The sequence below is a fragment of the Schistocerca piceifrons genome, chromosome 4 (assembly GCF_021461385.2).
Source record: "Schistocerca piceifrons isolate TAMUIC-IGC-003096 chromosome 4, iqSchPice1.1, whole genome shotgun sequence".
Classification (NCBI taxonomy): Eukaryota; Metazoa; Arthropoda; class Insecta; order Orthoptera; family Acrididae; genus Schistocerca; species Schistocerca piceifrons.
Window position 1 is genome coordinate 377,167,927 of NC_060141.1, and position 11,766 is coordinate 377,179,692.

The following is an 11,766-nucleotide window of genomic DNA, read 5'->3' on the forward strand; positions in this document are numbered from 1 at the left end:
CCGTACCAGATCGGGTTGACGGAGGAGATAGAGAAGATCCAAAGAAGAGCGGCGCGTTTCGTCACAGGATTATTTGGTAAGCGTGATAGCGTTACGGAGATGTTTAGCAAACTCAAGTGGCAGACTCTGCAAGAGAGGCGCTCTGCATCGCGGTGTAGCTTGCTCGCCAGGTTTCGAGAGGGTGCGTTTCTGGATGAGGTATCGAATATATTGCTTCCCCCTACTTATACCTCCCGAGGAGATCACGAATGTAAAATTAGAGAGATTCGAGCGCGTACGGAGGCTTTCAGACAGTCGTTCTTCCCGCGAACCATACGCGACTGGAACAGAAAAGGGAGGTAATGACCGTGGCACGTAAAGTGCCCACCGCCACACACCGTTGGGTGGCTTGCAGAGTATAAATGTAGATGTAGATGTAGATCTGTGCAAGCAACTCCGAGCATTGGCCACATGCTCCAATTTATCGATACATGTATATGTAATGTGCTCGATGTCAACTTGCAGATGGTATTTGTTTTATCGATATATCGGCAGAGCTAGACGTGGTAAACTATTACAGGAGGTACTATTACAAGGAGTGGTATAAGTGGTTAAAGCTTGGATGCGGATAGTTCTCTCAAAACTACACCGATTTTGCTCATAAAACTAATAGACATTGGCTGTATCTGTTCTCATGGAATAATGACTGTTTTTATCATTATCATCATGACTGCGTATTTAAAAAATAGGTGTTCCTGCAACCCCTGTATTATTTCATACTTCATAACCTCTAATTATAAGTACACACCACTTGAATTAAAGCTCATTGTAGAATCTAGAAATGATAGTGTTTTTCCCTGACATGTGAGTAGATTGTGCAAAACGGGCTGTGATGATCAAAATGCTTACAAAACTACAAAGCAAGAATCTGCTGTATGAAATATACTTTACAGACACGTCGGTAGAGGTGAGATATGGAGCAAAAATGTCAAATGTAAATATGCAGACACTAATTGGTTTCGATGTAATGGAAGAGAGAGAGATGCAGTAAAATCTTAAAGCACGTTCTATTTATTACAAGACAGGCTCGTTTTATAAACGCCAGTGTGATATGACATTGCACTGGTAAAACAAGAGTTACGGTCGTGTACAAAACAGCAACGTTCTCTTGAATTATAGCCTGTTGTGGTCGAATTTGAGCTAATAGCATGAATGACTGAAGCATCTAATGTTATTTCATGTGTCTGAAATGTTTGTAATAAACTAATAGACATTGGCTGTAACTGTTCTCATGGAATCATGACTGTTTTTATCATTATCATCACGACTGTATGTTTAAAAAATATGGCCAGCAGGGGCGGTGAAGGCAGTCTGCCTATTCTCCAAGCAGTGGATGTTCGAAAAAGCGATCTGGAGAGTTCTCCGGACAGTTTATTTGACAGACACTTATTTGAATGCAAGAGACGCTCTCAGATCGTATAATTCGTCCACCAAGCTGGAAGGAGTTGCTTAACATAGATGTTTTTTCTTTTGAGTTTAAGTTTTCGCTTTTTCCTTACTCCAACGACGATTTCGAAATAACGAGGACATTCTGCAGTGATTGGTAGTTTCTTACGGCAAAATAGTGGAAGTTTTTTTTTCAATTTTATGCAGGGCGGTCGTGTATAGGGGATACACAGCCTGATCTCTGAATTTTGACCATATTTAATCGGCGGCCGCGCTCTTCGTTGGATGTCACGAAGTAATGAGATGCAAATTGTATCCTGCAGTCGAACGTAAAAACTATACCGATTTTGGTCATAAAACTAAAAGAAAGTGGACTGCGCCTGTTTTTGTGGAAAGAGGACATTTATTGCTGTCGTGTGTTCGCTTTTTTAACAGATGCCCTATTATAAGAAATGCATTGACGTTAAATACAATTGTTATAGTGAACTGTTTTCACGACGAGCACTTGCATGTTGTGGGGACAGTCCAGTATGTGTGCGTGCGTGTGGGGGCGCGGGGGGGGAAGGTGGGTGGGTGGATCACCCTAGGCAGCTACGCCCGACCACGGGGGTGGTGTCTAGGAAGGGGCAGTGCTGCTAAATTTCCCTTTTGTGTTAGTGAAGAACCGTCGAATTGAGCATCCAGCCACATACCCCGCTCTGGAGGGTGCTCCAGCCGCAGCTGGGGAAGACTCAGCTCCCAGATACAGCAGGGGATATGGCCAGCAGGGGCGGTGGAGGCAGTCTGCCTATTCTCCAAGCAGTGGATGTTTGAAAAAGCGATCTATAGAGTTCTCCGGAATTTAGTTGTTGTTCCAGAGGGGTCCAGTCTTTCTGAGAAATACGTTTAACAGATTGCAAGAAGCGACCATTCTTGTCTTTTGTCTATGTGTGACTGATTTCCACAGACTGGAGACAGTACATCAGTGTCACCAGATGGATCTCTTTGTGGACCACCAGCGGCAAGATAGAACAGGCCTCTATCCCTACCTAAGGCGAAGAAAGGGAGGAAGAAAGGGGGGGGGGGGGATGGGCAAGGGATAAGACTGCCTCCAAGTTGGTTAGTTCTTAAGTGTCCATTGAGGAGAGTACGTGTTCAACTACTGTCCCCTCTGCAATCTTTTGGGACAACGATTTTTCCCTGTACATGTTTTGTCTTATGACCCATTCGTTACAGGTCCTGGTTTTTTTTCACGACAATTTCGATGTATAATTAGAACAGTGATGCACTTTCCATCAGTCGCAGTAGGGTGTATTAGCTTTGATTCTTGCACTGCAAGATGACTGTAAAACAGGTGTCTGTAGTGAACTCCGATGGCAAATAGAGATAGATACAGCCCTCAGCTGTATGCTTACAGGTAATACACTTATTTAACTCCTCTCTGTCCAACACCGGAACCTCGTCAGTTGAGCATATTTCCTACCAAAAAAATAAAGATAGTACCCTCCACTCCAGACTTTTTTCCCCACCAGCTTCTAGGTGAAGGGTAGAGTTTGAGTGTGTCTGCCACTAGTTTTGAGAGGTGTTGTGAAATATTTTCCCAGCAGGATAACATAAGTTCTATAGCATCGTCGATTTTAGGCAGTCCTAGTGTAGCACTGTGCATATAATTGTGTAATTAGGCCAGATTTTTATGATTAATTACGTAATTAGGACCAATCTTTACTTCAGTTTCCCAACCAAAATAAATAAAGCACACTACCCTAACCTTCCTCTCCCATTTCGGGGCTGTTTCCGTGTGTTGGGGGGAGGGGCGGGGGGGGGGGGGATGGGGTGCAGCGTGCACTTGGGCTTTCCGTCCAGAAGGATCACGGTTCGAGTTCCAGAAAGGGCTCTGCCATTTTTAATTTCCAGCCAGTTCCAGGGGGAGGTGGGGGGATGTCAGCACAGCGCTGGGATAAATAAACTCCCGCCAAAATGCAAAATTCCCCCAATATTCGAAATTCTCGCCATTAGGGTAGGTTGAGGAAGGAGAAATGCCGAGGAGAGGAGGGGAGGGGGGACCCATGTACAGGCTGAGAAAAACATGGGAGTGCGGTGGGAGTCAGTGGGGATGGGGGTGGGCTTGGTTGGGGTCATTAATTGATCAATTTAATTAATTTGCATATCAGTTTGATATTAAAAGTGGCCCAGCACACCCATCTTCCTACTACTGTGTGCTACCTGCATGGTGCTGATATTGGGACTATATTCTACAATATTCAACATCTATGAACTCAAACAGTAGAATACGTTGGAAATGTTCCAATGTCTCCACTTGGCACTCCATTTTCTAGGTCCAAAGCTCCACATGTTATTTACAAATGGTGAAATGACAATATGTAAACTCAAATAGCAACAGTGACTACAAATAAAAAATGATAATCGATGAATGAACCCATAGGAGTCGGAATACTAACATTCAAACAGGAACACTAAGAACTTATTCACCAAGCTAACATTTATCTCAGTGGGTAATTCATATGTTGATGTTTTATAAAATCTAATTTTTCAGCGACCGCTTGTTTCGATTATAGACATATGATCACATCTGTAATTAATATCAGGTGGCTATAATTAAACATTCCCTATTTAACACGTTATAACACGGAAACTAATTACCGTTTGAGGGCCAAATTTGGTAGCATTAAAGTCAAGGACATAGGGAAGAAAAATAATGCAGAATCAGTTCAGTTGAAACACTTTTAACGTGCTGCTACGGTACATCGTACCATTACATACCGCTACCATTACTGCTACAAAAGGGGCACAGCATGGCGCCCATCAGTGTCCGGAGGGCCATATTGAGCAGGAGTCTGAAAGCGCAGGATTTCATTCTGCACAGCAGAACGAAGCATGTCTGTGGGTATGCTTGCTACCTCTCTCGATATGCTGCGCTTCAGATCAGCACATATGTGAATGTTCCCCTGGTAAACCCTGTCCTTCAGGTAGCCCCACAACCAGAAATCACAGGGAGTGGGTTCAGGTGATCATGCCAGCTAAGCACTTTGAATCGATCAGCTCATAATTCGTTCGTTTCCTAATGTGTTTCGGAGGAGCAGGTGAACTTCACGAGTGATGTGTGCCCGGACCTCATCTTGCAAGAAAACTATTGACTTCAACGCGTCTCTATCTCCAGTAGGGCAGGTATGACGTACTGGCGAAGGAGATCGCTGTAACGCTGGCCAGTCACAATGCACGTCCTTGGTTCTTGAGCGTCAAACTGTTCAACAAAGGGGGAGGGGGGTGGTCAATGACAAATGTAGCCGTGAAGCCACACACACCATACGGTGACACATTCACCACACAGAGGAACTTAATGCACAGTGACTGGAGGTAAAGATGCCTACACTCGACAATTCTGTGTGTTCACCTCACCCATTAGAGAAAAACGAGCTTCGTCTGTCCATGGGATGGTCCAGGGTCAGCCCTTATCAACTTCAGTCCTTGCAAGAAAGTGGAGAGCAGAGTTAACACATCATTGTGCGTCCAGTGGTGCAATATGCTGTAAGATATCGATCTCGTACGGATACCATTTGGAATGGTTCGAAGCACCTTCCGTACAGTGGACCACGGGATATTCAACTCTCAAGACACAGAACGCTGACTGCCTGACGATCGGGAACTGCGCGCAGCGTTATCTGTCATAGTAACAGTGATTTCATCAATCACCTGTGGTGTAACTGGTTTTCGGCCTCTTTCCAGAGCGACGTCCAGTTCTCCAGTTGATTCGAACTTCTTCATCATGCTCCGCACGGCAGGTGGAGAAAGGGAACCCTTCTGTAATTCTTTCAGCCGGCGATTTTCTCCAAGTGGAGCTGCAGCATTATTGCTGTTTTGATAATAGAGCTGCTCCTTTTGTCCAAGGTCATATTGACACGTAAACAAGTGCACTGCGACTTGTCAGGTGTGTGAGGCTATGAATCACGGTACCTGGTGACCATAGTTGTGACTGGACGGTGCCACGTGACGCATGGAAATCATGCACCCCATACTCTGGACGTTAATGCTATCTAGTTTGGTTCTCATACAGTAATTAGTTTCCGTGTTATAAAGTGTTAAATAGGGAAAGTTTAATTTTAACCCAGTATATCCATGTGTGGGGTGGTACCCATATTTTTATGATTGATTGGGCCATCCCTATTAATTATCATTCAATAAGGCGTTTTCCTTGTGCGACATTATCATTTTCTTAATAGTCTGTGTGATCTTATGAGGAGCTATCCTTCTCTGTAGGTCAGCAGGGATCAGGCTTATAGCATCTTAGGGGAATGTTAAACAGCTTAACCTACACCCCAGGCAGCGGACTATCGGCGGACTTGCTGACGACCTCCTCTCAGTGCGCAGCAAAAACACTAGTATAGACAGACATTCCCACTTGCCTGATGTGTTCTCGTGTGTTCTTTCAATCACTGAAACCTGCACTGTCAAAGATCTTTTATCTCCCCCATCAAGTGGATGCAGCTCCTTCGGAACGCGTTTCCAGTCATATGTCTATCTGACCTGTTTTGCTCCTTTTCCTCCTAGGAATCATTTTCTGCAGTTTGCCCTCATTCAGTCGTACCAAGAACACTCTGTACAATAATTGTTTGGTAAATCGCTCTTGTATGGCCCGATCGATTAGAATAACAGATTACAGGCGATATTGCCACCAGCACCATGCCCCTCGTGTGTGTGTGTGTGTGTGTGTGTGTGTGTGTGTGTGTGTGTGTGTTGTTGGAGGAACGGGGGCGCTTAACGAACTCGTCGTCAACGAGACTATTTGAAATGCAAATGTCAGATCAGCTATAAATTATTGATCATTGAAATGAAATACAACAATGACGACGGCGCTTGTCGCAAGTTTCCTATGTCACTGGTCAAAGCCGATGACTCGTAACGAACATTCCTCTATGGCCGTGTCAAGCCTTTTGCGACCCATATCGGTTGGTCGCCATAGTTAGTAGCAAGAGGAATAAAAATATTAGCAACACCATTTCCAGCGACGTCTACCCATTCAGTGCTATAGAGACGAAGAGCCAAGAAAATATGAGCGCACTGTACTCGAACTCAACTGCACTGTCTGAAAGACGATAAAATTAAATACACGTCAGCAGAAAGAACAATTTCAAATCGCATTTCATTCCATTAATATCGCAACGTTTTAGGAATCCTATGATTAGAAAGGGAAACTAGTTTTCTGGCAAAAATACAGCTCAATGTATAAAATCAATCTATAAAGCGTTCTTATAAAGTTGTATTGATTTTATGATATGTATAGGGAAAAGTGTGTTTTCCGGCCGGAGTGGCCGTGCGGTTCTAGGCGCTACAGTCTGGAACCGAGCGACCGCTACGGTCGCAGGTTCGAATCCTGCCTCGGGCATTGATGTGTGTGTTGTCCTTAGTTAGGTTTAATTAGTTCTAAGTTCTAGGCGACTGATGACCTCAGAAGTTAAGTCACATAGTGCTCAGAGCCATTTGAACAATTTGAAAAGTGTATTTGAAGACATGATTATGATTCACTCGACTTAGCAAACGCTGTCTACCCGAGAAAATGCGTTTACTTGGCACAGATACTTCGTAGGATAATGTTTGATTTAGATATTGTTATTTTCTTGAAAAAAAAAAACAAGATTTACAATACTCAGGCCTCGAAAACCCGTATTACTTCAGACAAGCCTTGGTACACAGTCTATATGATCGGTTTGCAAGAACATATTAGCCAGGATACAACTGCCGCGTCGAATATTCATTACTCATATATTCCAAAGGAAAATTTAGTTCTTGCGTGCTTATGAAGGTGCAATGGATTTGAAGCTTGTGTTGTGGGTACCAGGAACTTGTAACATGTTTATTGATGGCTTACCTTCTGGCTACCCGCCCCCGGTAGCTGAGTGGTCAGCGCGACGGAAAGTCAGTCCTAAGGGCCCGGGTTCGATTCCAGGCTGGGTCGGAGATTTTTCTCCGCTCACGGACTGGGTGTTGTGTTGTCCTATTCATCATTTCATCTCCATCAACGAGCAAGTCGCCGAAGTAGCATCAAATCGAAAGACTTGCACCCGGCGGGATGCCCTAGTCACAAGACATTTATTTACCTTATGGCTGATATTGATGCTCCGTGTTCTTACTTACTTACACTGTTTCATGTTTGCGGACTAGGCAGAGACATTCATGTTGCTCACAAACCTCGTCTAAAACTGATGCTAAGCAACGACGTGAACCGCTGCAGGGAAGCTGTATTGTTGAGAATTGCTTCGCGTCGTGATTTGTTGTGTTTACTGTAAGAGAACATGCGGAAAACAATCACCGCATAATTAAGGAAACCACCGATTTATGGAAGAAAGTAACGAAAAATGAAAATAGTAAGGGAAAATGGAAGAGTTCCTAAAACCAGGTAGTCTTTCGCTATGTGGAAATAATGAAACGTGGTTCTGGAAGTCCTTCAGAGATAAAGATACGCCTATCATTACCACCTTTACCGAGATCAAAGATTAATCTGCTTTAGGGCACGAATATCAATTAATTGAATCTATAAGTGAAGGCACTAAATGTAAGTAAATATATCGTGGATGAGGCTATGACGTAGTATCTGTAATGAAATAAGTTTCCGAAGACCCTTCAGAGGTAAAGACATGGGAAGCATCACCACCTTTTCCAAGTCAAAGAGCAATCTACATTAAGACTTGAACGTCAGTTAATTGAATCAGTAAAAGGAAAGGAACTAAATATAAGTAAATGTCGTCAGTAGCGTATACAGTGGTGTGGAAAAATAGTAAAATCACAATTTACTCCTTAAGGCGCCATAGAGCCTAAACTAGAAAGAACCCTGTATTTCGAAACAGTTGAAAACACGTACAATTTCAAACTTTCATGTAAATTAAAACTGTGTGCCGGACCGACGCTCGAACTAGGGACTTTTGCCTTTCGCGGGCTGGTAGAAATCTTGCCCGCGAAAGGCAAAGGTCCCGAGCTCCAGTCTCGGTCCGGCACACAGTTTTAATCTGCCTGGAAGTTTCATACTCGTATCAGCGCACACTCCGCTGCAGAGCGAAAATCTCATTCTATGTACAATTTCCTTTTTTTTTTTCTTTTGCCACAGCATGCTGCGATGGTATTATTTAAAAACTTGTTCCACAAATACCTGTTAGGTAATGTTGAAAATACTAAACTCAATTCATGTGGTCTTCCATTATCTTGTTGAAAAATAACGTCACGGAAATCTTAAGGATGAGCATATTCACCGGTCTTAGCGCGACGGGAATGTAACGGCTGTGTTTCCAATTTACTGGATACGCGAATCTCAGGGAACATGTTGAATATGCAATATCACCTCGTACCACCACGCCATGTGTTAGTATTGACAACGAAGAATGCAATCTGACAACATTCAATCTCTTCGAAGCTTCCATAAAACTAACGCGATGCTGTAGCCAGAATCGGAACTCGTTTGAAAATACGATGTGGTGTCACTTCTATGTTCAGTATTGTTGAGCTTGCAGAAACGCCGAAACGACATCAAATACGTACTTAAGGAGGGATTCATTGGCACTATTAAGGCTCTGACGAAATTAAGCATCGGTATTAGTCTTGATAATGGCCTCGCGATGGCGACGGAGTTCACAAGTTTCTTTAGGTATGCCATATTCAGCTGTAGCCCCTCACCGGTGACTTGATCCCGAAGTGCTTCCAAACTGCGGGGATTCTGATTGCTTAGTTTCACCCGTTGTTCTAAATAATCCCAGACAATTTCTGTTATTCAGATCGGAGAATTTAGCAGGTCAGTGCAGTTCCGATAGGGTAACTGCCTGTTCGTCAGACCAGAAATGTACGGATGCAGGCCTATGAACACAGCTGTCGTCATCTTGGAAGACGGGAGTGTCCGTTGCATACGCATTGTGAAGATATAGAAGAAAGAACAACATTATATCATCGCGAAAACTGAAAAAAAACGTCATGATTCTTGTCCATGGTATCCTGAATGAGCGGGCGCATGTCATGGTACAGAAAACACGCCCAGAACATCAGAGAACCACCTGTAGCTTGAACTGCACCCTGAACACAATGCAGGTTAAACCCCTAATGGGCCGTCTCCTGATGACGTACACGTAGTACATACTTTGTTAGGCCAGGAATGTAGACGGACTACTTGTAACATTCACTTTCTATAAAGGAGAACGCCTTGCCTTCAAATAGAAGCTGGCCGAACAACTAAGATCAAATATATCTGAATCCTGAAAGTGACAGAGAATAAATAAAAGTAACATATAAACATTAGATTACAATAAATGGCGTTGGACGTCCAAAGGAGTAAAAGACCGCGCCTTTTTTTAAATTTATGTGCAAGATATGAATGTATTTAGGTGGCTACCAAGTGTAATGAACCTAGCCTCCTCGGAGCTTTAAGCGTTAACCAAAATATTCGATTTCGTACAAATTTAGGTCAGACTTGGGTTAATTTTCTTAGTTAAATTATATGTTTCTCATCTGTACATATTTCTGAACATATCTGATCACCAAAAATTTTTTCTGATAATATATTATAATTTTTCATGTACATCCATTTTGTAATATCGATCATGAAAATTAGTAATCGAAACTGCGAATGTAAATGTTCAAAAAACAAATTCATGGTAAATATAATGCTGTTATGCTTCAGTTTTCACGTAAACAAAATTTCTGTCTTCATTTGTATTATTTCTGATTTTTTTTGCTATCGATAATGACAAGGGATCACCAATTTAGTACTGGAGGGCAGCGTGGAGGGTAAAAATTGTAGAGGGAGACCAAGAGATGAATACACTAAGCAGATTCAGAAGGATGTAGGTTGCAGTAGGTACTGGGAGATGAAAAAGCTTGCACAGGATAGAGTAGCATGGAGAGCTGCATCAAACCAGTCTCAGGACTGAAGACCACAACAACAACAACATCGATAATGAAATCGATTTTACAAAATAACAGGAAGCGCCTATTTTTCATACTGAAAAAATTTGCAACAATTGTTATTAACCATTATGGCTATAAATATTCACTTAATTATTTTTTCAGATAACAAGATAGAAACTAAACCTGAAAAACACGCATTTCAGTTAAGACAGTCATGTTAACACTAATTTGGACTGTATCCTGTTAGCCCATTCTTCACAGAGTGCGGCACTGAGGAGAGGTATCGATGTCGGTCGGTGAGGCCTGGCACGAAGTCAGCGTTCCAAAACATCCCAAAAGTGTTCTGTAGGATTCAGGTCAGGACTCTGTGCAGGCCAGTCCATTATAGGGGTGTTATTGTCGTGTAACCACTCCGCCACAGGCTGTTCATTATGAACAGGTGCTCGATCGTTTTGAAAGATGCAATCGACATCCCCGAATTGCTCTTCAACAGTGGGAATCAAGAAGGTGCTTAAAACATCAATGTAGGCCTGTGCTGTGATAATGCCACGCAAAACAACGTGGGGTGGAAGCCCCCTTCATGAAAGACACCACCGCCTCCGAATTTTACTGTTGGCACTACAAACGCTGGCAGATGAAGTTCACTTGGCATTCGCCATACCCACACCTCGCCATCGTATCACTACATTCTCTACCGTGATTCGTCACTCCACACAACGTTTTTTCACTATTCAGTCGTCCAGTGTTAACGCTCCTTACACCAAGAGAAGCGTCGTTTGGCATTTACCGGCGTGATGAGTGGCTTATGAGCAGCCGCTCGACCTTGAAATCCAAGTTTTCTCACCTGCCGCCTAACTGTCATAGTGCTTGCAGTGGATCCTGATGCAGTTTGGAATTCCTGTGTGATGGCCTGGATAGATATCTGCCTATTACACACTACCACCCTCTTCAACTGTCGGCAGTCCCTGTCAGACAACAGACGAGGTCGGCCTTTACGCTTTTGTGCTGTACGTGTCCCTTCACGTTTCCACTTCACTATCACATCGGAAACAGTGGACCTAGGGATGTTTAGGAGTGTGGAAATCTCGCGTACAGACGTATGACACAAGTGATACCCAATCATCTGACCACGTTCGAAGTCCGTGACTTCCGGGAGCGCCCCATTCTGCTCTCTCTCGATGTCTAATGACTACTGAGGTCGCTGATATGGAATACCTGGCAGTAGGTGGCAGCACAATGCACCTAATATGAAAAACGTATGTTTTTGGGAGTGTCCGGATACTTTTCATCTATACAAACCTTCGGCGCCAAATGTGTCAGAGTAGGTTCAGGATCTATTGAGTTTGGTACATGTTGCTGTCTGGTCGGTTATGTTCTTTGTAACCCCAAGCAAGTCGCACGACGTGTATTTGAAAAGTGTCAAATATGTGAGCGCAAATTATGCATCAAGAATACCCAAAA